The sequence below is a fragment of the Suricata suricatta genome, chromosome 14 (genome assembly GCF_006229205.1).
Source record: "Suricata suricatta isolate VVHF042 chromosome 14, meerkat_22Aug2017_6uvM2_HiC, whole genome shotgun sequence".
Taxonomy (NCBI): Eukaryota; Metazoa; Chordata; class Mammalia; order Carnivora; family Herpestidae; genus Suricata; species Suricata suricatta.
Window position 1 is genome coordinate 10974968 of NC_043713.1, and position 15704 is coordinate 10990671.

The 15704-nt window shown below is 35.6% G+C and overlaps 1 long non-coding RNA gene across 1 annotated transcript; it reads left to right on the forward strand.

The window, feature by feature from the left end:
- Positions 1-549: 549 nt before the first annotated feature.
- Positions 550-14687, forward strand: LOC115278423. Its single transcript, XR_003902880.1, has 2 exons — positions 550-626; positions 14514-14687. It is a non-coding gene; the product is annotated as an uncharacterized LOC115278423 (long non-coding RNA).
- The last annotated feature ends 1017 nt before the right edge of the window (positions 14688-15704 follow it).

The following is a 15704-nucleotide window of genomic DNA, read 5'->3' on the forward strand; positions in this document are numbered from 1 at the left end:
TGAAAATATGGAGTGAAGCAGAGTGGGATGGGAATTTTAGCTCTGCTGCTTACTAGTTCTATGAACTTGAGCAAGAGAATCAGTATTTCTGAATCTCAGCATCTCATTTGCAAAATAGAATAAGAAAATACATCTTGCAAAATTGTGGGAATAATGCATATCAAATGCATGGAAGGGTTCCTTAGAGGGAAATATTCAACTCATCACCAAAGTAGAATAGCTTTAATAAGTAAAAATTATGTAAAAGTGCAATGGACTTCTTCATGTGTGTGACCACTTATCGGTATTATTGGAAATAGATTCATGCTTTAACTAGAGGGCTGGTTCAGTTAGCTTCAGGGATCCTCACGCCTGACATTAAGTTTTGGTCAGTGCGAATGATGCAATTGACTAAATTATTTATCGTTGTGATAGAGATGTGGGTACGTGTCATCTATCGTTGCTTTGAATATTTATTTCTCCTATTCTGCTGAAAAAAACTAACCAGAAAATTAGAAACTCTCCCTTTTCATTGATGTAATTGTGACATTTCTATTCTTATGGAAACATGCAAAACTATGAGTCAAGAAGATGTAATTGACAAATCAAGGCACAGATGGTGAATGGCTCAGGCAGTGAGACACAAGGTAACATAGAAAATAGATTGGCTTGAATTCATTCTACAGTATTAGTTGTTTTCAGAAAACATTGCAACTGCAAAAAAAAAAATGAATTGGTTTCTTGACTATTTTATTGACCTTCCCTGCAGTCATCAGTGTCACTCCATCTATTGATTAAACATAACTACATCTTTCCCTGCATGTCTGCCAATTGAAAATAAAATCTGAATTATCAATTGCAGGCTCTCATGAAAATCAAATCAAAATGCCGTGGAAGCAGGTTTGGTGACTTCTAAAATTCTGTTCAAGCTGGTTTTTACGATGTGAAAGATTCATCTAGAACCTTACTAGAGGTTCTAGAGGCTTTTCGAACAACAGACATTTGTAAATTCTCAGTTAATCAAAAAAGAGCAAGACACTCATTTCCAGGGAGAAAACAAACACTTAAGAAATCAGTTTCTGAGTTGAATGAAATAAACCATTGGGAAGTTGTAGAAACTACCATCACTAACATATATTGCAGTAAATGAGAGCAAAGAGCTATCTGGACAAAGTCATCTCCTGGCCGCGAAATTTCTGAAGAAAGTATTACCTTATTAAAATTGGTACAATTAAACATTTAAAAATTAGTCTATTGATATATGTAATCCTATTGAATTTAGCGAGAGAAGGTTTTATAAAGTATCACCTGAACGGAATGAGCTCAGCAAGATGGCAGGAAAGGTGAGTTCTGACGTAAGCTCTCCTCACGGAAATACCAAAATAGCCATACACAATATGCTTCTGTGAAATTTTCAGTACCTTAGAGTGAGGCTGGAGTGCTTCTTTGGACCCCAAAATCCAAGGCACACCACATGAGAAGACCAAAAAAAGAGGTTTCACTTTGACTGCCTTGCCCTCCCTGGCCTGTTGAGTGCCTCACTGAGAGGCTGCCCCGGGCGTGCCTTTCCCCAGGGGAAAATACAGAGCTTGAGGTGAACGTCTAGTTCTTGAGCATGATAGGATTCTTCCTGGGAGCCTCACTAAGTTCTCTCCTCAGAAAGACCAGTTGTGGAATCACCAGGTTAGACCCCCAGAGATCAGTTAGAGATGAAGAGGGGAATGGGGCTGAGAGCAAAGAGCCTGTGGATCCTGGTGGACTTTGTGCTTATGGTTGTACCCAAACAGAAATCCTGGCCCAGTGATGGCGTATTTGCAAAGCCACCTGGATGCTCTAGTCCAAGCACTAAGCACTAGGGAGGCTGAGTGGCAGTTTTTCCTGGTTTGGGCTAGGTGGAACTGTGAACACCATCTATAGTTCCACCCAGGTAGGAAAGCAATCAGTAGCACTGCTCATCTGCTGAACATGACCTCAAACCCCAGCAGGCCAGGAAACCTGGCCTGAGACCCTGGGCAGCTGAGGAGAACATCTTGCAAACCCTCTAGGACAGGGAGTCTAGTGAGCGACCCCACCCAACTATAGAATACAACCTTCAGTCCCACTTGACCAAGATGCCATGCAGTGATTCTTGAAGTCTCAGAACCTAGACTATGGTATTACCCAGCTGTGGAGACCGGCTTACAGTCCTGCCTCATTACAGAAAACAGCATGTGACCATGCCCCATTGTAGGCTATAGGCTACAGCCCCACCCAACTTAGGAGTATACCTTGAACCCACTTGATCATGAAGCACAGCCCACGTCCTGTACAAATTGAAAACCCTGTCTGAAGTCCCACTGAAGGAAGAGTCAAGACAGTGGCACCATGCATCCCACCCAACCCGGGCTGATGGCAGGGCCCAGGCTTCAGCCCCACCTAGTTGTGGAATCCAGCCAACAATGCTGCTGTATTAGACCCTACCAGCCTGAAACTCCAGCTAACTCGAGATTTCAGAGCCCAGGAAACTGACCTGATCAGGGAGTCCAGCCAGAGTCTTGGATTTTTGGAACAGAAAGGACATTTGACAAATTTCAACATCCATTCCTGAATAAATCTCCTAACAAATTAGATAAAAAGGGAATGCACCTCAACATATTAAAGGCCATATGTAGCAAGGACACCGCTATGATCATACTCAATGGTAAGGTAATGTGATCAGGAACAAAACAATGGTGCCCATTTCACCACTTCTATTCAATATAATACTAGGTGTCCTACCTAGAGCATCTAGGCAAAAAAGATATATAAAGGTCATTCATTAGAAAGGAAGAAATAATGGGATGCCTGGGTGGCTCAGTCGGTTAAGCATCTGACTTTGGCTCAGGTCATGATCTCATGGTTCATGGGTCTGAGTCCCTCATTGGGCTCTGTGCTGACGGCTTGGAGCCTGCAGCCTGCTTTGGATTCTGTGTCTCCCTCTCTCTCTCTGCCCCTCCCTACCTCAAGCTCTGTCTCTCTGTGTCCCAAAAATAAGTAAACATTAAAAACAAAAGAAAGGAAGAAATAAAATAGTCTATGTTTGCAGATGACATGATCTTGTGTATAGAAAATCCTAAAGACCGCATAAAATAATCAGGGGTGCCTGGGTGGAGCAGTCAGTTAAGTGTCTGACTTTTCATTTCAGCTAAGGTCATGATCTCATGGTTCCTAAGTCCAAGCCCTTCAGGGATTGGGATTCTGTCTCCTTTCTCTGCCCTTCCCTTGCTTGTTCTCTGTATCTTTCTCAAAATAAATAAAAACAAATGTAATCAAACTGTTAGAAATAAGCAAATTCTATAGAGCTGAAGGATACAAAATCAACAGACAAAAACTGGTTGAGTTTCTGTATCAATCAAGTATTTGAAAAAGAAATAAAATAATCTCATTTATAAAAGAAATGAGAATAAAATATTTAAGAATGAATTTAACCAAGTAGATAAAAAACAGACATAAATGGTTAGATATTTATGTTCATGTATAGAAGAATTAATATTGTTAAAATGTGCATTCTACCCAAAATGATCTATAGATTTAACACAACCCCTATGGAAATTCCAATGGTATTTTTCACAGAAATAGAAAAAACCATTCTAAAATTTATATGGAGACACAAAGGCCCTGAACAGCCAAAGCAGTTTTGATACAAAAGAACAAGTTAGAAGCATCATCCTCCACATCCTTGAACATCCTGAGTCCAAACTACACTTGACATTTGAACAACTCAGCTTTGAACTGCATGAGTCCATTTATATGCAGATATATTTGATAAGTATAGTGCAGTACTGTAAATGTATTTTCTTTTCATTATGATTTTCTTACCATTTTCTTTTCCCTAGATGACTTTATTGTAAGAAAAGAGTATATAATGACATAACATACAAAATATGTGTTTATTGACTATGTTATCAGTAAGGCTCCTGGTCTACAGTAAGGTAAATCATAGCAAAGTTTTGAGGGAGCCAAAGTTTCTACATGAATTGGGGCACCTGGGTGGCTCAGTAGGTTAAGCGGCCGACTTCAGCTCAGGTTATGATCTCACGGTTCGTGGGTTCCAGCCCCACATTGGGCTCTGTGCTGACAATACAGAGCCTGGAGCCTGCTTCCCATTCTCTGTCTCCCTCTCTCTCTGCCCCTCCCTCATTCATGCTCTGTTTCTCTCTGTCTCAATAAAAAATAAACAAAAAAATTAAAACAAAAATTTCTACATGAATTTTCATTTGAAGGGGGGTGGTCAGCACCCCTAACCCCCTGCAATATATAAGGGTCACCTCTATATTACAAAGCTCTTGTAAGCAAAACAGCACAATATTGATACAAAAACAGACATGTAGATCAGTGGCCCAGAATCAAAAGCCCAGAAATAAACCCATGCATATTTAGTCAACTAATGTTTGACATGGAAGCCAAGAATACTAAATGGGGATAAATGATTTCTTTAGCAAATTGAGAGCTTTTCCAAGTTAGGGAAACTGAATATTCAAATGCAGAAGAATAAAATGGGAGCCCTATCTTGTAGCCCTCACAAAACTTCACTTTAAATGAATGAAATAATTAAATATAAAATCTGTAACTATAAACCTCCTAGAGGAAAACATAGACAAGAGCCTCGATGATATTTTTCCTGACAATAATCTTTTGGATGTAATCCTAAAAGCAAGCAAAACAAACAAACAATCAAAAAACACCAAAAATCAAGAAGTGGGTCTACCTCGAACTAAAAAGTTTTTTGCCAAAAAGAAACAATCATCAAAATGAAAAAATGAAAAGGCATCCTACAGAATGGGAGTAAGTATTTGTAAATTATATTTCTGATAAAGGCAAAATATCCAAAATAAACAAGGAACTCATACTACTCTATAACAAATAGCAATAATAACAATCCAATTCAAAGGAAGTAAACAGACATTTTTCCAAAGAAGATAATGCAAATAGTAAGCAGGGACATGAAAAAGTGATCAACATCACTAATCATTAGGAAAATGTAAATCAGAACCACAATTAGGTATCTCTTCATAGCTCTGAGAATGGCTATTATCAAAGAGACCAGGGTAACCATTGGCAAGGTTGTGGAAAAAAGGGAATCCTTATAAACTGCTGGCCCATCTGTTATAGAAAATAATATATAATGGAATGATACTCAGTCCTAGGAAAGGAATTCCTACTATTTATGACAAAATGGATGAACATGAAGAACAGTAGTCTAAGTGAAATATGTCAGAGAAAGACAAATATTTTATGATCTCACGCACATGTAGAATCTAATAAAGCTGAACCCATAGCGACAAAAGCGTAGAGCGGTGGATGCCCAGGGATTGTATGTGTGTGGGGGAAAGAAGGGGAAATTGTTGATTAAAGGGTACAGACTTTCAGTTGTAAGAATATATTCTGGGCATCTAATGTGCAGCACAGTGATTATAGTTAGTATATTAAGCTGTGTATCTGAAAGTTGCTCAGAGATTGGATCTTAAATGTTTCTACCACATCAAAGATGAAAACAAAAACAACAAAACAAATAAACAAAAAAAGAATGAGGTGTTAAACCTTCAATTATGTTTATATCAATCATCTTGTAGAGCTTAAGCTTATACAGTGTTATACATCCTAATAAATCTGGAAAAATTACTAGAAATGTTTTGTTTTCACACTACTTCAATGTATACCTCCCCCATCACTATACCCCACTCCTAAATTATAGCTTTTTGCCATTAGTTATGGGCCAAGAGGCTGAAATTTATTGCTTAAATGAAGGAGTGGGTGAATGCCACCTAAAACAAATAATTATCTGACTTTGGTTATCAAACTCGAGATTTTTCTTAAGTCCACAGTAAAAAAAAAATGTTTTTTAAAAGACTTATTTATTTTAGAGAAAGAGAGAGAGCACCAGGGGTGGGGGAGAGAAAGAGAGAGAGAATCTTAAGCAGACTCTGTGCTCAGCACAGATTCTGATGTGGAGCTTGACCTCAAAACCCCGAGATCATGACCTGAGCCAAAAATCAAGCGTCAGACCCTGAACAGACCTAGCCACCTAGGTGCATCCCCCAAATTTGTGTTTTTTTTGTTGTTGTTGTTGAATAGGAAAAAAGTGAAGTTGTGTGCTCTAGCATGCCGGAGCTTTAAAGTTTTATTTCAAAAGGAAACAAAAAAAATGTCTAAACTCATGAAGAGGCAGTCTAGACCAGAACTTAGTTATTTGATAGAATTAACAACTCTCTTTACAAGAAATTTTAACCAATTTCTAAAAGGCTTAGTGAGGTTACGTGCCCCTCTGTAGAGTTGGATTTACCCAGAAAGCGAAATTTTGAAATTTTAATCTTATAAGGAGCTTAATAACCTTTAGCTAGACATTGCTTTTTTTTTTAAAAAAAAATATCTCATCAAAACTGTTATCTATTAACATTTTTTCCTATGGAATATACTCAACTGAAGGAAATGGAAGAAATAATTTTTCTTATTTGAGTATAGCTGACACAGTGTTACATTGCTTTCAGATATCAAAGTGATTCAATATCTCTATATATTATGCTATGTTTATACTTGTAGTTACAAGTGTAGCTACAATTTGTCACCATAAACCCCTATTATGGTATCACTGACAATATTCCCTATGTTTTGTCTTTTATTTCTGAGACTTATTCATTCCCTAACCAGAAGCTCCTATCTCCCTTTCCCCATTTTGCCCATACCCCCAACCTTCTCCCCTCTGGCAACCATCATTTTGTTGTCTGAACTAAATTTATTAGAAGTCTTGTCTCTTGCAGAGAGCTCAAAATAAATCATTTGGCCCATGCACCCAGTCAGCTGGGTGGTAGCAGGATGAAGGGTGAATTGAAGTCACCTTAAACTGTTCTATGAAAAACATTGACATATAACATTCAAGTAGGAGCTGGAGGGATCCGGAAGAGGCAACATCCAGGTTACTGCATCGATTGGATCTTAATATGGAACTCAAGGCAAAGGACTAGTAAGACGCTAGGAACTTGAGACAAGTGGAGGGGGAAGCAGAAAGCAGGAGGGGTTGGATCCTTGTTTTCAATTTGGAACACTGAGGAGAATCCTCGGTGAAGTGCTCTATGCTAACACCAGAGTAGCAACACATAGTCAACAAGCTATTGTGGAAATCTGCTAAGATGACCCAGAAGAAAATAGATCAGAGGAAATTCCCTTACTCTGGCAACGAAGTCAGGCCTCATCACTTGTGGGGGACAAGGGCAGGCAGGGAAGTGTGAAAGGTTTCTAGTGATGAGAGGGAAGGCTCCAGGTACGCTCTGCTTGGATGTTGTTGCCATGGAGAAGGTGGAAGTAATCCAACTCCTTTTGCACGTCTGAATCACAGTTTTGAATGCCTATCTACCTCCCCACACACGTTGTGTGAGATGAAAGTGTATATATATGCTCAAATGAGTAATGAGCCACATAATATCAAAACTTGACAGTTCTAACACAGCAGATTGAGTGACAAATTTCACACACCCCACGACTTCTATTAGAACCACACGGGATAGTCATGGGTTAAAATTTTAACATATGTAGATGACCATCTGCACAGTGAACAAAAGTCCATTCCATTATTTTTACAATGCATACATTTCTAAAGATCAAGAGCAGGCATGGGGCAAAGTAAAGACATTTGACAAAGTCATTCCTTAACATGTCACACAGCTGAGGACTGAATCCTTGTGAGCCAGAGGGTTCCTTTTACATCAAGAAGAATTTACTACTTTCTAATAACCAGCAAATCTAAGAACTGCCTGTCCCAGCTTGGTTCCCAAGAACTTTGGTATGAGTAGGAAATGCATTTGTGTGATATTATTACACTGAGGTGATAGAATATGGAAGAGCAAATGTTTTATATTGGGAGATATTTCAGCCCCATAAAGTCTAGTTAATAATGACATGGTTATTACTTTTTTATTTGAATATTTATGTTTATATGGCTGGCACTTACTTTGGCTATTTGGTGTCTTTTGTGGTTCCATATACATTTTAGGATTATTTTTTCACGTCTGTGAAAAATGTTGTTGGTATTTTGATAGGGATTACACTATATTTATAAATTGTTTCAGGTGGTATGGACATTTTAACAATACTGGGCATTCTAATCCATGAGCATGGAATCTCTTTTCATTTGTTTGTGTCATACTCAGTTTCTTTCATCAATGTTTTAAAGTTTTCAGAGTAGAGGTCTTTTACTTCTTTGGTTATGTTTGTTCTTTGCTATTTACTTTTGTTTCTAGGGCAATTGTAAGTGGGGTTGTTTTTCAATTTCTCTTTCAGCTACTTCATTATTAGTATATAAAAATGCAAGATTTCCATATATTAATTTTATATCCTGTGACCTTATTGAATTCATTTATCAGTACTAGTATTTCTTTGGTGCAATCTTTAGGGTGTCAAAGTACCATGCCATCTGAAAATAGTGCAAGTTTTAATTCTTCCATACCAATTGGATATACACTTATCTTGATAAGCACTGGAAAATGTATAGAATGTTGAATCATGATAATGTATACTTGAAACTAACACTCTCTGTTAATTATGCTTGTATGAAACATTTAAAAATCTCTTTTGCCTTATATTATACTAAGTGCATAGTGGGCACAAAAATAGCATTCGATCCGCCATACCGGTCGTCAACATCTTAAGAATTTCCATTCTCTACAAATAAATTCCAAGTAAAATTTCAAAAATGTATGTTTCAGTTTACCTAATATCTAAGTTACTATTTTCTTGATACAATTTGCCTATTTAGGGGCTTCCACTAAGGGTTGCAACAAAAGAGCTTTATTTATTTTTTCTTGTCAGTCATTATAAACGTCTGATGACAGTTTTTTAAAATAAACCTTCCTTGGTGGATTCTATATTTTTTGAAAATTTTATTTAGATTCAAGTTAATAACATAGAGTGTAATATTGCTGTCAGGGATAGAATTCAGGGAGTCATCACTTCCTGGTAACGCCTAGTGGTCTCACAAATGCCCCCCTTAATACCCATCACTGGAGCCTACCCCTTTCCCACCCCCTTTCATCTACCCTCAGTTTGTTCTTATACTTAAGGGTCTTTTAGGAGGGCATTTGGGTGGCCCACTTGGTAAAGTGTCCCACTACTGATTCTGGTTTGGGTCATGATCTCGCAGTTTGTGGGATTGATTTCCATGTTGGACTCTGCACTGACAGTTTGGAGCCTGCTTGGGATTTTCTCTCTCCCTCTCTCAATGCCCCACCCCGACTCATGTGTGTGCAAATATGTGTGCTCTCTCTCATTAAAAAATAAATAGACAAGTAATTAAAATAAATAAATAAACACTACTCTATAATTATAGGAATAAAAATGTAAACAAACATGCACACAAAAATAGGCTAGTTGTGGGCATATTTAGAGAAATACAATGCTATGGGTGAAAGGGTTGGAAAACATTACTGTACACAGGGGTATCTGGAAAACAGTAAGAGGTGGAGCAACATAGACTATTCAATAAATGGGTTGCAGATAGTTAGAAAACAAAATCTATTAAATAAATAAGCAACACCAATAACATGCATGCATATTCATTCTGGGAGGAAATATGATATCTAATACTATTAGAGAAATATTCACGTTTAAAGGCAACTTTCATAAAAAGGTGAAATCATGACCATCATAAAGATGTAAAAGCAAACTTGTGTTAAAGATTGTTTATCTCATTCAGTGAACAAACCAGGCAGACATTATAAATGGTTAAAGGAAATAAAGCAAAATAAGCATATATATTTATCCCTTTATGTAAAATCACTCAAAAACCATGAAGAGTTTTAGACTTGTATAATCCAAAAGTATATTTTATATAGACAAGAGCTGTAAAATAGCTCAAACATGGATGACCCCATAGGGTCTAGATGTGTAGTGTTTTGTTGAAACACGTGTTTTACCCTCATTCTATGATAAACAGTCTCAAAGAAAGATTATTCTTAATTACACAAGGCTTTTCTCATTATAACTGTACTGAGTCTTTGCATAGCTGTAGCAAGAATGTAAATCAGCCACAGTGTCCTTTGCAAGTTTGTTTTGCTGGAAGTTTGATGAGGAATCTCAGATAAGAATTGTAAAATTGTCCTTTAAGTTATACTAGGGCTAAGAATCCCAGACACTCCGCCAGGTTTTACTTGTAATGCCTATACATTTAGATAAGTTGTCAAAGTCCCACAATATCCTAAGGCCCCTGAGTCTTTCAGGAAGTGACCTTCTCTACTCACCTATAAGGCGGGGAGCCTTGAAAGCCGGGTACCAGTCCAGTTGCCCAAGATGGCTGTGTGAGAGATTGCTCAGTAAAGTCAACCTTGGTTTCTGCAAAATCACTGGTCATGTCTAACCAAATGAACATCACTTCAAATATGACATTCCAGGAAAATCCTTGGCTATTAAACCAATTTTTCCAATTGTATCCCAGTAAAAGAAAAATAGTTTCTTACTGTACCATAAATAACTATATTTCAATGAAAAGGAAGACTTAATAAGAGTTTCTGAATTCTGAGGGGAGAAGATCAGGTAGGAAACATAAGACATCATTTTTAAATGATTTATTTTGATTTATAAAATCAGAAATATTAAATTATTTTAGGTTGTAGATTGCTTAATAAGAGAGTTTCCTGATATACCCAGAAAACAGAATACTAAAACAACATCAACAATACTCAAAACAAAACACAAAAACTATAGTTCATTCAATTGGTTCATTCAGTTCTATGTAATTAGTCCTTATGTCACTGAATCTTGGTTTAGAAGTTTTGGCAAAGTTTTAACACATTTGCTTCTTTTCAGACTCATTGCACAAACAATAATGTAAGCCAAATAAGATTCCTTTGCACAAACTTACACCTTTTATAACCTTTCAGGTTTTGTCCTTCATTCTCTTCTTTCTCATTCTGGAATGACCAAACCTTATGCTATAGAACAAAACTGCTGCTTTCTCCTTAATAAACAAAAACCTATTTCATTATCTTCTCTAAGAACTTGGACCTTTGTGGCATTACTGCTCCTAGTAGTCTCATTTATGTATGCTAATTATAACCTTTAATCAAAGTAACTTCTATTTCACAAAGAAAACTATAGAATGGATCATTGTGAACTCTGACACACACCAGCTTCTTAATAGACTAACAGAGCTCATGAATACACACAAGTTTCTATAGCTACACTATCCTTTAAACAACTTCTAAAAGAAGCAAAAATGAACATGTTCATTAGAAGACTTGTTCTGTAGCATATAAAATAAGTTCTAAAGATAGAACTTTTTTATAATATAGAAAAGTAAAAACCAAGTAGATATAAACTTAAAATAATGGTAAGTGGTCCACATTTCAGTATTTTATAATGTGTATAAATGACTGGGTATCTAATAATTATCAATTAATTAACACAACTTAATATCCATCCAAAGCACTCTTAGCTAAAATCTTGGGAAAGGATACCCAAGCTGACATTCTATAAGTACAGTTAACATTGAAACTGTCAGAATAATACTTCAATGTGGCTAAACACAAATTTACTTTCTTCACAGACTTAAATATTAACCAGAAGTGTGCTAGTTGATTTGGTCAGTGAACCTGTATAAGTTTAGGAAGAGCATATACAAGTAGAATATAAACCTATGATTGTATGATACTTTAATATTGACAAATCAAGGAAGACATTGATGTTTTCTTACAGTGAAAATATAAGTCTTTTTCTTAAGTTCACTTATTTTGAGAGAGAGAGAGAGAGAGAGAGGCAGAGAGAAAAGGAGAGAGAGATAATCTTGAGGAGGCTCCAGACTGTCCACACAGCATCCAATGAAGGTTCAAATTCACTGTGAGTCCATGACCTGAGCCTAACCCCAGAGTCCATAGCTTAACTCATTGAGCCACTCAGGCACCCCCAAAATATTAATCTTAGTTGCCAAAGACTTACCAATATCTTGTGAACTGGAATTCTAAAATCATTTGAGTTAGTTTTTCTAAACATATTTTTTCTATTATAATAAGCACATTAGGAGTAAAAATGTCCTTATTTTGTGGGAATCTTAGGGATTTTCCATTTATAATAGCACTTAGTTTTCTCTATACACCAATCAGACAGAGATCCTTCAATTTTAGAGACTTTACAAACTAATTTATAAGAAGCATTTGGAGTTAGGAAAATATTAAATGGTCACACAGTGAAAGGTAAAGGTCTTTATGAAACATAGCCATTTAGACACAAAACCTAGACAGAAAGAGTTTGTACTTTCAATTCTAAAATTTCAGCCATGGGCAAAGATGAAATATAAAAACACAAAAAAATCACTAGTTTAGCTATGAAAATGGTTGTTTTCCCTTCCTAGTGGGCAGAAGTTCTTAACCGTTTTAAGATAAAAATAGAACAATATACAAACAAACAAAATAGAAAAACATGCTAACAAACCAGATTCATTTTCATTTCTCATCCATCAGACCTCTTTATAAGTTACTGATTCGTTTCCAGGGAGCACTAAATAGTCAAACTACAAAACCATATTTCCTATCAAAGAAGAGACATACTTATGGAAAGTTGGAAAATAGCTCAAAAATGAGGAGACATGGCTAGAATTAGATAACCCGAAAAGGAGTGCTCAAGGAGACAATGAAGTTTTGGAAATTAGTTCAAAGGCAAAGAAAGGCTTGAGTCAGATGGCCTGAAGGGAAACTTACAGTGCTTTGATTTCTATTACAATGCAATTTATCGCTCCTTTCTTAATATGGGCAAGGCTTTCTCTGTGTCATAAAATTCAGAAACTATAGAGAAATGACAAAAAATATTTTCTATGTAAATAAAATGTACCAGAATAACCAAACACAACATAAATTTGCAGGATTAGTTTTTGATTAAATTTTATAAAGTATATATATGCATGCATACATATATATGCACGTATATAATCCATATGTTTATCTATATATTATAAATATAAGTGTAAAATACTATATAAAGTATGCATATGTGGTACATATAGTCATAACACTCATATTATTAAACAGTTATATTATAAAGTCATGCAATTAACAACAATCCAAAGAAATGAGTAATAGCTACACAGGAAATGAACAAAAAAATAAAATGCAAATTTGGAAAGTTCCTTAATTTCACTAATCATCATTAAAAAGAAATAAAAACACAAAAAAGGTTGTATTTTTTCCTTTTCAAAATTAAATATAATGATACATTCTCTAATACACCCTCATGCAATATTGGAGTGATTCTACTTACAGAGAAAGATTTAGCACATCTATTTAACCCTAAAATGTGCGTACTCAGTTGCTAAAGCGAAGTTGCTTGTAGAAAACAAATACTTCCCAGTTTTCTTCTTTTAAAATTTTCTGTGTCATCTTGTTTACAAAAATTAACAATATATATGTTAATATATATATTCATTTTGACATGATAAATACTAATACGAATAAAAGCTAGCAGAATGAGAATGTGAGAATTACTAACATTGAATACAGCAGGCTCCAAGTATGTAGGTTTCCTAATGCAAGTCTTATTTACACACCTTTCAGTTGTCATCATTTGGATCATTACTTGCATCATTGTAACTATAACTTGAATTTATGAAAAGGAGGATTCTAGCTATTATTATATACATATTCTTATACTGTTTAGAAAATGAAGTTCAATTAAAATTTTAAAACTATTTGTAACAGGAATTCATCTGATATAATCCTTTGTTTCCTTCATTCAGGGGACATTTGTGTGTTAACTGAAACATCTTAAAAACCAAAAACATGTCCTCAAACAGCATGTACTAATGCTGAGATTTTTGGCTCTCTGAAGCACATACCCTAAGGCTATTCGCTATTTTCTAAGGGATTCAGAAGAAAATTTGTAGAATTCCTTTCCACAACAACACATTACACTTCTTTCATCAACAATGCCAGAAACAATGTACTGCCTTAATTAGTACAATAATCTTTTTTTGGCCTTTGCTTCCTTTTCAAAACAAAACAAAACAAAACTAAACTAAACAAAAAAAAACCCCAACAAACCATATGTAAGTAGCCAGAATGTCGTATTGTTTGTATGTTGTGTAGGAATGGCTCAAGATGTCCAGCTTTGAAGAGGAGGACTAAGAGAGAAGTGGAAAGTGACCATAGTAGATGTAAGAGGTCAAACTTACTTGGCAGCCATGTTTCTAACAGTCACTGAATTCTATCCTCCTACCCCCCCAAAATCTGATGAAACATCTGATGTGTTCACCTCAGGTCCAATGAATAAAGATCAAAGATCAAGAATAAAACAAACAACAACAACAACAACAACAAAAACAACAAACAAAAAAACCCAGTAAATCAAACCTTAAAGAGAAGTATAGATATGGTAAAATCTGTCTACTATGTGCTGCTTGCATATCAAGGGAGGAATTAAAAATTAATGCCCTGTTTGTTGAAGGGTGTTTGTGTTCTGGTACTACTAGATAAAATTCATTTATTTCTTACTTCTTCTAGAAAACCTGACTTTTCTTTTTCTTTTCCATTTTTTTTTTGAAGATGTGAAATAAAGTCACCTTTATTGAGACTTCCAACCACAACATAAAAGAAGTCATCCCTAAGGAAAACTCTTCATTTCAAAAGAAGCCTATCATTGAAATGTTCTTTTTGCAATAACCCATTGACAGCACCTGAAGTGATTTAAAATGGCATTCAAAGAATAGTTCAAGAAAACAGACTATGTGTGGGTTTAACATATAGATGCATTTCAGTAAGATTATCAGAAATTTCCAAACAGTGATATTATAAAGTAAAGCTTTAATTATTTGGAGATATGAAAGCCCAGGTCATCTGTTCAAGCATTGCTGGAAAATAGTGACAGTTCCCATTTGAAACAATGATGAATACTTTGGGGGAAAAAATGAGGAAAATAGGGCAGATATTTGGTAGGTGGAAAGCAAGTGTTTTTTGGGGGGAGAGCTAAGGACAATATTTGAAAGTCATTGACTACAATCAATTCCTACCCTTCATGAATGGGCTTTTGATGAGAAATCAGCTTAATTTAACATCTCCCAAGTACTATGAAAGGGAAACTTTCATTTATACTAACCAAAAACAAAATTCAAATTGCCAGTTTTGAGTATTAAGCAACTCTCCAACCTAGCTAATAAAGTAAACAAAATAAAATAACTTCTCCAGTTGAAGCTGCATTACACGTCCCCGTCTCTGGCTCGTTCTCTTTCTTGCTTTTACTTGGTTTGGAATCAATTCGCTTTACTTATCTTGGGTATTATACTTCTTGTGTGTCCTGAAATTTCATTTTTTTTCTGTCAGTAAGCAAGTCTGATTCAGAAATCAAAAGGTCAATATCTTGAACAAATCTTTTTTTTCCCCCAATACACTTTGACAATTTTATTATCTTTTTTTCTCATCCAATATAAAAGTATGCGTCTTATAACTGCTGTTGTGAATTGTACAGTTGCTTGGTGAATCTTGCCTGAATGACATCGGTTTCTCAAAGGCCAGTCCAAATAAATTAATACAACATTACTTCCCCAGGAAGTAAAACAAAGGGATGGACGTGGCTGTCAATTACATCATTCTGTGTGAACAGGTAAAGTTGTAACAAAGTATTTTCTTTCTTTAGTATCTGTACTCCGTTAGTAGATGAAACACACATACTTTCAGAAACAAACTAGGAACCAATACATTTGTAGAAGGAAATAAAAAAATAAGATAAAATAAATGAAA